The following is a 15797-nucleotide window of genomic DNA, read 5'->3' on the forward strand; positions in this document are numbered from 1 at the left end:
AGAGCGCGGAGCTAGAGGCCGCAGGCAGCCACCCTGCGGGGGGGGGGGGCTGGAATGCTGAGTACAGCCATGAGCGATCGCTTCCAGTATACTTGTTGTAAATTAATTTTTTAAGTCCATCCTCATTAATGCTTTTCTGTAGTTCTTTAATAACAGGAAAATGCCGTTCTCATCAGCAGATAGTGGACGTGTGGGGCTGGTGGCTTTTCTGGAGGTGTTTCAGCTACAACTGTAGGATCCGTCTGAGAATCAGACCCACTAGGTGACCTGGCATCGGCTGCAGCTGCCGCGGCAGTCCCATCACTTTTTAACTGTTTCAGGGGTTGATGTACCAGTTGCCATGCAGTTAAAAATGACACAGTGATGGCATTCTTCCTTATGGCCACCTCGAATAAGGCGATCCCTGCCTCTTTCCATGTTTCGAGATCAAAAGCAGAGCGTGCATCAGCAGGGACTGCATTCCTTTTGCACCAGATAAACAAAGTACACAGGGCTTTTTCCTCATCAGAGGGAGCTGGTGGAACAGAGGGCTCCACGATGGGAGGTGGAGGGGGCACTGCCTGAGGGGCTTTCTGCTCATTCGGTCTGTGTGGAGGAAACAACTCATCTTGTGCTTCCTCATCAGAGTCCTTATCCAATCCCCTCGCCCTCAACCGTGGTCTATGTTTAGGATGGGTTCCCCCCGCTCTTTTTGATGTAGGTTTATCAGAGCGGTGCAAAGTTTGCATAGCGGCACTTAATTTTCCTTCTTCATCACCCTCATTATCACTCTCACCCTCCCAAAACAGCTCTGGGGACCTGGGAAGGACAGTCACAGCAGCTGGAGGGAGCATACATGGCGTAGCTTTTTGTTCTGTCTGTTTATCAGCCAGATTCAATGCTCGCAAATTGTCAGTAAGTTCTTTAGTGTCGGGTTCACCGCCCTCAGAGTCTCTGTCAGACTCACTACATACTGCTGGCTCCTCTGGAGGAGCTGATGGTGTTACGTTTGGCGTTACAGAATCCTGCAAAGGAGAAGCCCCTCCAGGGTCTTCCTGTATGGGCACAGGGGGAGGTGGAGGTGGACGAGAATGCCCCCTGCTTTTCCCTGTCAATGGTTTTCGTCCCGCCACTGCAGACAGTGTGGGATCACCATAACTGAGCCCAGGACCAAACGAACTAGAGGCAGGAGTGGATTCTTTCTTTCAGCGTCATGTTCCTTTTTCCACTCCTTCAGGGTCTCAGTTAATACACGCCATGTAGTTGCTAGCTCACACGCCTCTTTCTGTCCTTTTGAAACTTCATCCCATAGCTTTTCCCCTATTCTCTGCCATACAGTCACACTAAATGCAGTGGTTACATTAGCTTCAAAGCCTTGCGTCTTACACCATATCAACATTGTCTTCAGGCTTTGTTCTGGGGTTTTAACCCCTTTTCTTTTTAAAAGGGCTTTCCAGGCAGACAAAATTGTCTCCTCCTCTTTATTTAGTTGCTGCCCCATATTATATCTTAAGTTTTCCCCGGTGGCTCACCTTGTACGCAGGTGTCAAAATGTCAGGTCCGGACCAGGCAGAATCCCCTCTGCTCTCAGCTTCACCGGTCTCCGTCTCCGCTGCACCTTGCCCTGTAGCTCATAAAAAATCCCCTATGTTCCACTTGTATCACATCGGGGTCACCAATTGTCGCGGTAGAGACGGTCATGCGACAATTGACAATTAAGTTAGGAGTAAAAGAAGAAGAAGAAGTGTTTTTATTGTTTTCTACATACTTTATATATCTTTTACAACTACCGCAAGCTCTAACATAATTGGCTAAACCCATAGCAACGGTACACCCATAGCAACGGTACATGATTGGATAGCTTTCTTAAAGTTTTACTTCTGAACATGATTAACACAGATCCTTATCTGCGTTCAACAGTTTCATGTTTCTTCCAGCAGATGTTTGCCCTTGAACAAGAAGGAAGCACCAAGACTGAAACACCGATGCTATCCATCTTGGCTGCTTATCTCTCTAGACTCCTTTAATCAAAGACAAGAGGGTAACTCTGAGCACCTCATGCTGCAAAGTAGCTGTGTAAGACAAGTGGGTCAGAATACATTCCCTACCATTCTTTTCCAGTGCTCCTTCCTTGGAAGAAGGAGGCTGTAGATAAGTCCAGAATAGACTGGACTGACTAAACCAGAAGGCTTCAGTTCACTTTCACTTCTTTTTAATTTCTATTTCCTTTATAAGCAAAGGTTGCTACACTGTATTTGCTTGACACCACAAAGGGCTAAATAAATTCCCTAGATTGCAGTAGCACTGCAAATTAATATTTATGAAGTATCCAAGATAAAGATTTTGTGACAGGTAATTCCATGTTCAACCCTCTGCTTACTGATGCAAAGTGTGACCAGCAAATGTTTATATACAATCACCTTCTCTGCAGTTGTATAGTGGTATTAGTTTGAATGCTTTCTCTTAACACTAATATTTGAAAGTGATGCTGAGTTGCATATTCATGCTTATTAGAGTTATTCAGCACATTAGGAGCTGTTCAGAAACTGGAAAATGTAAGGGGCAATGTATAAGGTGCTATTTTCTTTGTAAAATATATACAGATGGGGAGCCATTACAAAATGACATAGAATAAGCAGGAGGTGTGTACCTGAAGAAAAACTGTCAGATGATATGCATATGTCCATGCTGTATGGGCACAGCAATCAGCAACATATCAGAAAGTATCACTACGCTGCCAGTGATTCTGTCAAAACCGATTGAGTCCCCTAAGGCAATGCAATATACTAGAAAACAAGATTGATGCAACCTACATGATCATCATGGGAAATTAAAACACCAGTTCCCTTTGTTGGAAAAGAACAACCTGCTTTTCAGAGGAAATGTCATGTACGCAGCCCCCCCTTCATTATTTGCATATTATGTTGCCTAAACCCCACTGGTATTTGGGAACAAAACAGTAGTTGATACTGTAACTGGAATATGGCAGAAACACAATTCTCAATGTTGTGTACCATCCATGGTCCTCTTGGTTTAACTTAGCACTGTCAGTACCACCATGTGTAAAACCTATCCTTTCTTACGACCTCCAGCTTGAACTCCCTGGGACTAGTGCTCACCCTGATATGGTAAATTCAATGTAATATTTACTGGTTAGAATGTAGGCAAAATGGCTTGTGAATGGGTTTTAAATGATCTAATTAAGCTTGAAAGAGACCAGTGACAATATAACAACTGTAATTTTTATTCTGTTTCACATTCTTTAGCATCATTGGTTTCTGCACAGAAGCACCTGGAGATGGGTCTTTATAGAAGATAAATAAAGAACACATAGAAACAGAGTTGTTGCATCCTGTCCTTTCCATTTAGCACAAAACAAACAAACAAACAAACAAACACATAGGAAAGAAGGAAAAATATGATACTCATTATTCTGTATGTTTTACCAATTATGTTAAAACAACATAAAATTATTAATTCCAAATAATTTCTAGATTTCAGACAGACATGCCAAAATTGAAATTTCTCATATGTGGAAAGCAGACTTACATTTTTATGTCTAACCTTGATCTTTTTTATTAGCTTAACTGACATTACCATTTCCTTCCTGTACAGAAAGTTTTAGAATTTGGTGTTTATACTTTAAAAAAAAAAAAAAAGCAATAAAAATATTCTAATTTGTTTATGGCTGAAACATTTACTAAATTAAATATATTCTGCAGAAATTAAGGTACAATGCCAGTACGTAAGTAGTGGAGAGATGGAACTGAATCAGTGATTTCTGAATTATAGGTTCTTATGTTTGGAAACAGAGATACCTATTGCACTGTAACGATTAACCATTAGCTCTCCCAGCAATCATGCTGACATGACAGTAAGACTGTACTTTACACAGAAGTCTGTCTGTTAACCTAGCCTCTGATGCAAACATAGCACCCATATACAGATGTGTGTTGCTAATCTGTAAAAAGTGGAGAAAGTTGTTAACATGTGGAGAGAGAAAAAGTTTATCTTGAATAGAAAAATTAACACAAAGCAAGTGAAAAAGAAATGTAATCATATTTTCAAGCTTGGAGGTAGAAATTTTCACAAACACCTGAGGCAAAGGCAACAGGAGCAACTGATTTCTCATTGCTGTGATATCCCATTTATTTTTACAAGGAGAGAACATGAAGATAGGTTCTGCTGTTTTGTTGATTTTTTTTAAATTTAATCTGCAAGAAAATACAATACTGGCTTAGACAATAGTATAGTGCACGTGATCTTTTGATAGGATGCAGTGAAATACACTCTTATTCAAACCACAAGGAGCTAAAGAAATGTGTGTATATTGTACCTCTTAGGAGATATGAGAAGCACTACTTTCTTCCAAACAGTGGTCCATTTCTGAAACACAAATCATCCTTTTCAGAATACGTATATGGAAGCACCTGTATATATATTTTTTTTAATATATACTAGATGGTTCATTTATTGATCTAAAATGGCTTTACCATGTTAATTGGTAAGATTTCATTTGAAAATATGTATTTATCTTGCACGTCGTATTTGTTCCACCATCTTTTCTTTACATGATACTGTGTGATAGAACAGCCCCTCATTAGAAGAAGGCATATTTTACAGTTTTAAAAACATAAGTTTACCTATCAAAGTAAACATGAATGAACTGCTTAGTATGAAGGACTGACAGACTGACAGACACTGAACTCTGAAAGAAAACATGACCATATGACCGTTCCTCTTCAGTAGTGTATTGATCCTGACCAGGAGAGCATTCCACATTTAGGAGGTGGTGATTCACATAACAGTTAACCTAAGTAGGTGCGCTGTGCTGCAGGTACAGCCTGGCCTTCAGGGCTGTGCTGCACAAACTCCCTGGCTTCAGGATGAAGGCAGCCAGCTCAATGAGATGGAGGAGCTCACAGGCATCTCCTACTGGGTACCAGTGATTACACCTCCTGCCTGGCCTTGCCTGTGTCTAACAGTGCAGCAAGAAGTTCTCACTACAGCATCCTTTAGGAATAGAGTTGTTTTCTTGTAAGGAAAATATATAATAACGCACAGAACCAAAGGGGAGATCTCTCCACAGACAGGATCTGCTCTGCACAGCGTGCCATGGGAAAATCCATCCAGGCTCCATCTGATGCTGCACAAACACAAGGTGTCTAGCAACTGAGGGGACATAAGATTTACTAGCCTACATTACCTATATTACTCTCCTAGACTATATAACCTATATTGCTCTTCTTATTCTGTCTAATTAAAGCATTCTTACTAAGTCATTTGATCCAGAAAAATCCCTGCATTCTCTCTCTCTCACTTTACCTCTCATCTTCCACCCCAGTACAGAACAGGCAGGCACATGGAATGAGGAGACAGGTACACCTACACAGCCTATCCTCTGCATTTATCTTTTTAAAGTTTTTGTTTGTATAGGAAAGTTTGTACACATTTGCCATCCCCAGCAAGAGTTTTAAGTACAGATCTCAGAAGAATTAAGTAAATGCATTTGAATGATTCTTCCATGCAAGATTCTAATCTATAAAACATAGGTTGTAATTATGGAAATGTCTACATAAACCCATAATCTTGCACAGCATTATTTGTCCAATGAAATAAACAAGTAAAATTTCAAATGTTTCCATGACGGAGGCCTGAATTTCTTGCAGTACCATGTATTTGATGGTAGAATAAAGGCAAATCTGTTAACCTCCTTCATGTATCTGTGTTTCCTTACCTATAGTACCATCTGAGCAGAGCAGATTACTGTAAATGTGGTAAGTAATTAGAGAAAATCAGAAAGACATTAAAGAATAAATGAGAGGAGAGTAGGAGATGATGGAGACAGTAGAAATATGTGTCTTTTATATGCAGGAGCTACCTTAAGCACACACTTCTTTTAGTCAAAGAAAATAGTATAAATATTTCTTCTTTAATGTGATGAAAACTTAAAGGTGTGGATATTGAACAGTTATTATGAGTCAACCTGATTTTCAAATAGTAACTTTTCAGCCAAATATATTCAAGGTCTCAAATTAAGATCTTCTCTCAGGCCTACTTCTAATTATTTATCATTATTTGTTAATGTTACTATTTTTTTGTTAATTGCCTTAATTTAATGTTCTGTCTTGAGAACACAGGAATTTAGGTTGCTTTTTAATGATGTTTTACATTATAAGACATTTTGAATAATATATGAAAATAGATTCATTTCAGGAATTGGCAGAATTCCTAATATAATCATATTATTCTTGATTGAATAATATTTCCAGAAATCATATCAATGTTGAGAATTCTGAAAGTATAAAACATTAGATGTGATTTTCCAGCTAGCTAGATGTAGATTTGCTCATAACTGTTAAATGAAGTTACCAGATTATGTTTAATTTATGTCAGAGTTGAGGGCGTAGTTACTTTCTCACTCTTCAAACAGGTAATTTATAATCCATATATTCTGGTTGTTTATTTAAGTGTCCTGTAATAGCTACACAGCTACAGGTTAGAACATGGGTAAAACTGATCTCCTGTACTATTCTGTCCTTCCTCATTTTCTTCATCTAATGAACTGCATAAGAGGTGAACCACAGATATTTTTTTTTCATAGCATAGTTATAGTTCAGCCGGTTAGATTATTTCATGAAATTGTATCCTGGACAGAATGTGTACAAGAGGCAACCTTTCTATTAAGATGCAAACAGTTCAGTGAAAGTATTTATGTAGCAGCTGTGGCAGTGCCAGACATAATTAAACTGAGGTTCTAAAAATTAAAAAAAAAAAGTGCATGGTGATGCATCTCATATTTGATTTTTCTTCCAGCTGTTAATTATGCAAAATTATCCTGATAATTATTACTTAGACTGGAATCTTTCTATTACATATTCACACCAACAACAAGGATCCAGCCAACCGACCTGTGTTTTGCTTCTGCCAAGGTTCTCATGTACAGTTAAGCTTCTGACAACTTGGGCTTCAGCTTCTGTGCTGGTTTTATAACAGTGTTCCAACGTAGATAGTGCCAAGGATGTCAACAGTAGGTCACTCAGGGAGGAGGAGAAGCCAGTTCTCTTGCTCATGATACCTCTTGTGTATTAACAGCCTCTCAGTTTCTATTTGCTTGTTTTTACATATTCAAAATCTTCATTTAAGACAGGGGACACTGTGCTTGCCCCGTAGTTCGTAGTTTGCAGACAACCTGAACACAAAGAAGTATAGACATATGTCTCAATATTTTGGAGCTACTTCTCATAGGACTTTTATGCTATAATCAGAGAGCTGTAAAGCTTGTTTTTACAAAAACACTCTCACAGTGAATACACTTTCTGCTTCACTTGTAAATAACAACCCTAATATTATAGTTAGAGCTCAGTTCATTCAATTTTCTTTTTTCTTTTTGCACTTGCTTAAAGATTTGTATATTATCTTCTGCATCTGAAAATATGCATGCTTGATACTAGTCAGGAGGTGATTTATCTAACTTTACAGAAAAATATTTTTAAAATAATTATTCAGATTTTGTGTCTAATTAACTAGAAGTGATGAGGAATAGAAACCTCAGACTAGTATTACCTAGAAAATTACTGTGATGAAAATACTAAGCCATGTTTAAGCAAAGTTGTTTTAGGACTCAAAGTTAGAAATACTTAAATTCAGCAGTTTCATACAAGCACATTCAAGTTTTTCAAATGGACTTGAAGTATATACTTATCAACTGTGTCTTACTGCACTACCAAATAAGTATGCAGGAGTGTAACTTTCACCATATTCCTTAACAGGAACTTTCTAACATGCAATTCTACTTACTCTAGCAAGTCCTGTAAGATCTGGCTCCATTGCTTCCTTAGATTTCACAAACTAAAAGCATTTTTTTCTCTTCTTCTGATGACAATGTTTTTGGAAATAAATAATTTTTTTAAAAATTTTGTGTTTACAGATGGAAGATTCCCTGTAACATTATCTATTTTTAATATAGTACAGTTGATATATGAAAAGCAAAGAATACTTTCAGAGAGGTAACCAATCCTGTTTTAAATTATCAGTGTCTACATCAGCTTAACAATATCTTTGCTTCATCACAAGGATATTTCTCAATACATTACATGATTCGTTTGTACCTAAGTTGCTAGAATTGTCAACATATGTTGCACTTGTCTGTGAGAATCAAGCTTTTTGAATTACAAAAGAGTATAAGGAGGACAGGAACACAAACCTCTCCATACAGGTGCAGGTAATGTGTCCAAGAACCTGCCTTAAATACAACTGTTAGTAGACTACGTTAAGGAGAAAACCAAATGGAACAGTATCAGGAAACAATGCCACTCACCTAAGGGCACTAAAGAAACTGAAGGATATTGCTGAGTGACTGATTGCACAGCCTCTTGTCAATGGGACCAAGCATCAGAGGACTGTGAAACAGTCAGTATGACTTTTAAAAGGCTTCCAAAGGAGATGCAGGAGAGGAACTACAGAGCAGTAAACTGACTTCTTCATTGTGCAAGTTGGTGAAAACCACCAAAAAGAAGAAATTAATGGGAGTGTGGATAAATGTTTTCAATTGGGGAAGAATCAGTATGGGTATTGGTATGACTTTTCTTTACACGTGAATCCAATGGCATTCTTTGAAGAAATCGGTAATCATGTGCATTAGAAAGGTCCTGCTTCAGTTTCCAAACAATGTCACTCTGTACCCCTTTATTTGGAAGGTTAGGTACAGTTGCAGCACTTCTCTCAAAATGTATAGAGTAAAACATGAAGAGGTACAACACAGATGGGTTTAAAAGACTTGCTACACCTTCCACATTAGGAATGACTAGCTCAACTAGGACAGTTCATCCTGGGAAAAAAGATGACCAAGAGGGCATTTCATTTAAGAGGATTACAGAGAAGAACTTCTTACTATCCCTATGAACACATGAATTAAGGGGCTTCAAATAAAACTAGCGGTATCCCCATTCAGAACAAACAGAACAATGCGTTCTTTACAAAGAGCAGACCTAAGCCACCCCACCTTCTTACATTTTTAGTAGATGTGGTTCACTGACTGATTCATGATTCCTGAGGAAAAGATAACATGATTTTATGAGCAAGCATTGCTTCATGGTATACATATGCACAGGCAACCTTCAGATTTAATAATTAAGTGCTTGTCTTTAAAAATAATGGGTTTTTAGGTCATCTGTACATTGTGCCTTATATCACTCCACACAGTGGTACATGCTGACCCAGAAATTATTGCAAATGGCAGCACTCTGATGCAAAAGAAACATACATTTATCTCCAATGCTCCTGTGGCATCCCACTGCAGTTTTCTTCAGTTTCAGAACCAATTTGCATTTGTGACTTTCATCTTGCGTAAAAGCTTGTCAGCTGTGCTGCTGCTGGAATTTATGAGCTGATCAGCACTACCTGTGACCAAGCAATGCCTCAAAAAAATCTATCTTGTAGTAATACCTGTGAATGTGGAAATACTGTGTCCACTTCATGGTCTGGACATAAGGAGCATATCAGAACAACTTTGTTTTTCAAGTAATCAGTTGAGTAGCTACTTAGAAATATTTATTTCTAAATTATTACTAAAACTCTTGCAGTTTATCTTCCATAAATATATGAAACACATGACAGCAGGACACTAGAAATCTTAGGTGAGCTGAAATATCCTGTCTCTGGAGTATAAAAATATCTAAAATAAGATTATAATGTATAGTTCTAGTAATATATCAGGAATTTCAGAAGTGGTCATGGATGTGATCTTTTGTGAGGTCTTCCCCATAATAAATTCAGTAATACCAATATATATAGCCTCTTTTCCTTTTTTTCCTTGGGAAATTTCTAAACTCATCTGGCTTCTATTGCACAAGAACAGTGATTAAGATGTGGTTCGTCACACAGGTGACTGTAAAGGCCCTGAGAGCATGCTCCCTCTTGGCCAGGGTGCCAGACCAACGTAGGATAATGCAGCTGAGGGCAGCTGTCCCTTCCAGCCAGTGACTTTGGAGTGTGGCTTCCAGGCAGGGCCCAACCCTGTCCCATGGGAGCAACTTTTGGCTGAGGCTTGTTGTGGTTTAACCTGAGCCTGCAACTAAGCCACACACAGCTGATTGCTCAGTCTAGAGTTAGAAAAATGAGAAAACTCATGGGTTAGGGTAAAGACAGTTTATTAGGCAAAGCAAAAGCTGCATGTACAAGCAAAGCAAAACAAGGAATTCATTTACCATTTCCCATCGGCAGGCAGGTGTTCAGTCACCACTAGGAAAGCAGGGCTCCATCATGTGTAGCAGTTACTTGGGAAGACAAACACCATCACTCTGAATGCCTCCCCCTTCCTTCTTCTTTCCCCAGGTATATACATTGAGCGTAACGTCACATGGTATGGAATATCCCTTTGGTCAGCTGGTGTCAGCTGTCCTGGCTGTGTCCCCTCCCAACTTCTTGTGCACCCCCAGCCTACTCACTGGTGGGGTGGTGTGAGAAGCAAAAAAGGCCTTGGCTCTGTGTAAGTAATGCTCAGCAAGAACTAAAACATCCCTGTGTTATCAGCAATTTTTTCAGCACGAATTTAAAACATAGTTTTATATGTAGCTACTATGAAGAAAATTACCCTAGCCAACAGCAGCAGCCCCACCTGAGCCCCAGCTCCTGCTGCCCCTCAGTCTTGCTTGTGCCTGGCCACACACCCTGTTCATCTGGTCCTGGACCCTGAGTCCCAGCTGGTTTTTGGACTGACCCTGGCAGTGTCTTGTCACTATGAACCTGCCCACCAGTCATGGGGCTGTGTCTGGCACTAGCTGACCTCATTGTGCCTAATCCTGACCCCCACCCACAAGTTAATGTCCCAGCACAACCCTGACCCATCCCCCACAGAGGTGCTTGATGCTCCAGACTGGGGACTGCTGCTGACTGCCCCCTGACCCACCCTACTCCCTGTCTGTGGGTGGTGGGATGCCCCTGCACTGGTCTGGGGGTCTCTCTCAGCACCCATGGGCAACAACCCCACCCCAGTGCCCTGACTACACCAGGTGCTTCAGCTGCTATGTTGTAGACAAACATTTATCTTTCAGAGTTTCAAACAATGTTGTGATATAATTATCAAATCAATGGTAATTAGAGAGACTATGGTTTGTAATAGACTCTTCTACTATAAATGTTCCCTGTAAATTACTGATATGAACTTCAGTAAAAGAATTGTGTAAATTAAGGGATCTTGGATACTACACAAAATCAAGCTTTCACCAAGTTTTCAAGGAAGCATCTTGACTCCCTTACCATTTTTTGTCCTCAAAATTTGCCACTTGTATCAGTGATGTAGTTATATTCATGAGCTTTTCATTTAGGCAACCTTCAAAGATTTTTTCAGAATACTATGTGGATAGAGAGACTATGGTTATCTTGATCTTTACATAAGCATTGCAAACACTGTTGCTATCAGTGAACTATGATTATAGACTTTCAAAAAGGATGAATATCTAGTGTAGAGATGGTCATGGCCATTTAATCTCACTGATACTGACTCATTAAATTGAGTTACACCTGACCTAGATCTGATAATTAAGGCCCCAGAGAATTTTTCTCAGGGAAACAGTAGCAGTATGTCAGATAAGGGTCACATGACTTAAGAATAGACAAATATAGTAACAATCAGAAATGTCAAAATTTCAAATTTCAGAATTTACATCTTTTACACAAAATCATCTATATGTGTTGATTCTTATATATCTTGCTAAAAGCAGATTATTTGAATTAATTTCTTGGATTAGTGCATTTTATGTACTAATATGTGAGACAAAATTTATGTTTTCATTTATGAATATAAATGCTAGACATTTAAGTCTAAATTGGTTCCTCTAGACTCCATTTGTAATCAGTGGACATAAACAGGTAACTCTAGCAGGTAATTTATCTTAAACATCTAAATTAAATTAGATTAATTGCCCTGTGTGGTATCTTCAATGCATCTTCAGATGCCTGAGATGAATCTTACGTCCAAACACATGTCCTATCCAAACAGCACATTGTATTATCTGCCATATTTACTCAAATTTCCTGGAAATTAAGTCTTAATATGGAAATAATTATTATAGTATGTAATGGAGCATAAGCATGCTGAAACAAAGTATAAAGACTTTCATATAAAATGTCACATTCTGGAGAACACTGAAATGTATTGCCCCATTCCCCTCCTACAATTTCTAACTTTTTTCCTCCAAGAAAACTGCAAGTGCAGGTACCAGCAGTGTTAGTTCTTTACATAACAACCAATTGAGAAGAAAAGTATGTCAAGGCCACACATTTACAGTTGCTTCCCTGGTAAAGAACACTGTCAGAAGTCATATATGATCATAAGAAAAATGTGAGGAAGACAACAGAGATTTGCTTCATTTGGAAGAATCCATAAAAATTTGTAAGAATGCTAATTCTATAGGGTTTAGGGCTCATTTGAAACCCATGTTATTCCTGCTGTTTGCAGCAATACGTTCCTTCTATACACAGAAGAATAGAGACAGATTTTAACATGGCTATATTTTTTTATGGTTTTGGAGATGACCACATCAGCAAACTCATACACCTTTATTTCATAAGTTCTGTTTCAGTACATTCACTGTGTAAACAATTTATCATTACTATTTGTTGTGTTCTGAAGTGTTAGCATACAGATGGCTGCCTGTCTTTACTCATAATACATATTTTGTTAAAATGCTTATAGTAGCTCTTTCAGGAGAAACTGGTACCACGTGTAATTCTTCTGCTGATCATGGGCAACGTTTTAGATGTAATGATTGGATTCTAATTTCCCCAAAGATTCTATCACTTGTGCCCTGACCTTTGGTAGCTATGGCAGACTATTAACTAAAGATCTTCTCAAGAGTTTCCTTTGCCCATCTGTTAGCTACCAGGTTCTCTACTCTTTTCAGGTCTTTTGAGTAATCCAGGAGCAAAGTTCTAACTCTGTCTCCTTGTCTATTGGCTCCTCTTATCGTAAAGCAAGAACTATTTCAAAATTTTCTAGTCTTAATGGAGCTCAGTAGGTAAAGCACATGAACTGAATTTGGTCTTTAGGCTCTCTCTATCCTTTCTCCCTCAGGAGGTAACAGTGTTATTTAAAGATGAAGACAAAAAAAAACACTACCCTTCTCTTAGAAAGCTGAAAATTTAGGGTGCAACTCAGAAGAGGTCTGGACTTGAGCATAACTCAAAATTACTCATTCTCTGGACTAAACTCAAAGCCATTTTTCATGAATATTCAAGACTCTCATATATCATTTTCTTTCCCACTTCAACTCCAGCACAGAAAACTTGGACATATTCCATACAACTATCACTTCCCTTTAGACTGACAGGATAAAATTAAGTAAAAATTATGTGGCTTTAAGAGCCACCTCTATTTTTAATCCTGTAACTTTGATATGGGATTTCTTTTCTGGCATTAGTGCCTAGTGTTTTTTTCCTTTGCATTGCTTTAGAAGTGTGAACCTTAACGTGAACCAGACTACCCACCAATGACTTGTGACATGCTTCATTGCTCCAAGTTCTCTGATCTAATAATTGATGGATTGATACTTAACTACACAAAAAATTATTCAAAAACCCCCCAAGATTTATAGTTCTAACTACATCTTTAGGATTCTGGGGTTACAGAATATCCAAGATTAGGACTATTTCTCATTAAAAGCGTCCTTTTTTCTTGTTATACTTAGGAACCCTAGGCATAGTGTGGCTTCTTGCTTTCCCATGTCTTCCTGTTGATTGCAGCTACTTCTATCTACTGTTGTCTAGCACAAAACTAAGTACATCAATGACCGACATTTTAATATTAAACTATTAATTGTTAAAAACCAAACATAAAAAAGGGAAGTCGTTCTTGTTAAGGGTCATTTACCTTTGTGATTGGCAATCCTTAAACAGAGAAGGCTAGTCATAGCAGACATCTGTAAAACTACTATCTAAATGGCTCTCTCTATAGTTTTACTTACTGAAGGTCATCTGAACTGGTCTTTGTCCTGAAAGGTAAATGTTGCCAAAACGGCTCCTACAAAATGCTGTTTAAATCCACAACACTGCAAATTGCCAATTGTGAGAAATGTTTGCCTCTTCAGAGCATGGAGAATATGATTCTACTTAGTAATATAGTTAACAACATTCACAAATAATTTCTTTTTCATGCATTTCCTTAAAATTTTGGCCAACAGAAAAGCTTTTCACAGTGAGCTGTAGTAGCGTCCCTGTGAAAGCACTTCTGAAAATGGTCCATCTTACAACAACCATCTGAAGATATGGGTCAATAGCTAGAGAATCTTTCTTGGTGGGTGAATTTTCCTTAGCACAGACTGTAACTTTTCAGAATGCCTCTTCAGTATGATCATCTTGTTCATTTTATAAACTACTGAATTAGAGCTGCTGTCATTTCATGTCACCCAGTAGGTTTGGGGGTCTTTCTGTCATATGGTCTTACATTTACTGATTGAGGGCAGAAATTGACTCGTGTACATGTGTCTCATGTCTCATCGTCATCTGAATGTGCTCTGAAAAACTAAACTATAAATAGCAATAATCTTCAGAGGAGTGACTGGCCAGCAGGCTGAAAAGACTAGAAAGCATCTTATTTCAAATACTAAGAAACATATTCTAGTCTGCCGCTTTTATGCTACCACGGTACACCATTCACCCTTATTCAGTGAACTCCCCAGCAGGCACACAGGCAAATCCCATGTTTACTTCCAGAATAGGTAGTTGCAGCAGAACAGGGTGCAATGCGAGGGGAAAGGAGAGGTCATAGCTAGGGCAAATTCCTCCTGATATCTAATGCTTCCTTATGCCTCAGTATGAAGCAGTTACAGCCAGATGTCTTGAGAATCATAACTAGGTATTGTTTTTCCACCTCTCTTGTATCTCCTTAACCTGTACAAGGCAAATTAGCTCTAGAGTCTGATATAGTGACTTGCTTTCCCTTTCATGGAGGCAGATGGTGTATAAACCAGTTTCTTTCTTCACTAGCAGTGCAGCAGGTGTTCATCTACAGAGGCCAGGGAGGAGCTATAGCTGCAAAAGCACCACAGCTGCTACTTGAAATACTCTCTGAGCTGGTCAGGCTCTCACTGCTAGAGGGTATACTCTCCTACTTTTTCCCTCTGGAGATGGAGCTGATTGCAGCACTTGAGCACAAAGGTGCAGCTCACAGTCAAATGCATATGTTCATTTTATTATGTCAAGGAATCAAGAGACTGCAAATGGTGTATGACTACTGCTGTTGTTTAAATTTCTTAAAGTTGTTTGGATTTCACTTGTTTATGATTTCTTCATCAGAGATGCTCTAGGAAATAATGAATAAAAAAATATAAACAAAGAGTTGCTACCTCATATCTTCTGTTTTCAGTCTTCTTGAATGGGATGCTCTGGAGGATTAATTTGCCTTCAACATTAGTGCTTTTATTGTTACTGCTCTCCATCTGACACACAAATGAATCGCAGAATCACAGAATGATTTGGTTTGGAAAGGGCCTTTAAAGATCATCTAGTCCAACTCCCCTGATACGCGCAGGGACATTTTTCACTAGACCAGGTTACTCAAAGCCTCATCCAACCTGTCTTTGAACACATCCAGGGATGGGACATCCACAGCTTCTCTGAGAAACCTGTTCCAGAGTCTCACCTCCCTCATAATCAAAAATGTCTTCCTTATATCCAATCTAAACTTGTCCTCTTTCAGTTTAAAACTGTTGCCCCTTGTTCTGTCACTACAGGTCCTGGTAAAAACTCTATGTCTTTCTTATAAGCAAGCTCCCTTTCTATATGGAAAGGCCTCAATAAGGTCTCTCTGGAGTCTTCTC

This window comes from Athene cunicularia (genome assembly GCF_003259725.1).
Source record: "Athene cunicularia isolate RWA chromosome Z unlocalized genomic scaffold, athCun1 chrZ_part1, whole genome shotgun sequence".
In the NCBI taxonomy this organism is placed as follows: Eukaryota; Metazoa; Chordata; class Aves; order Strigiformes; family Strigidae; genus Athene; species Athene cunicularia.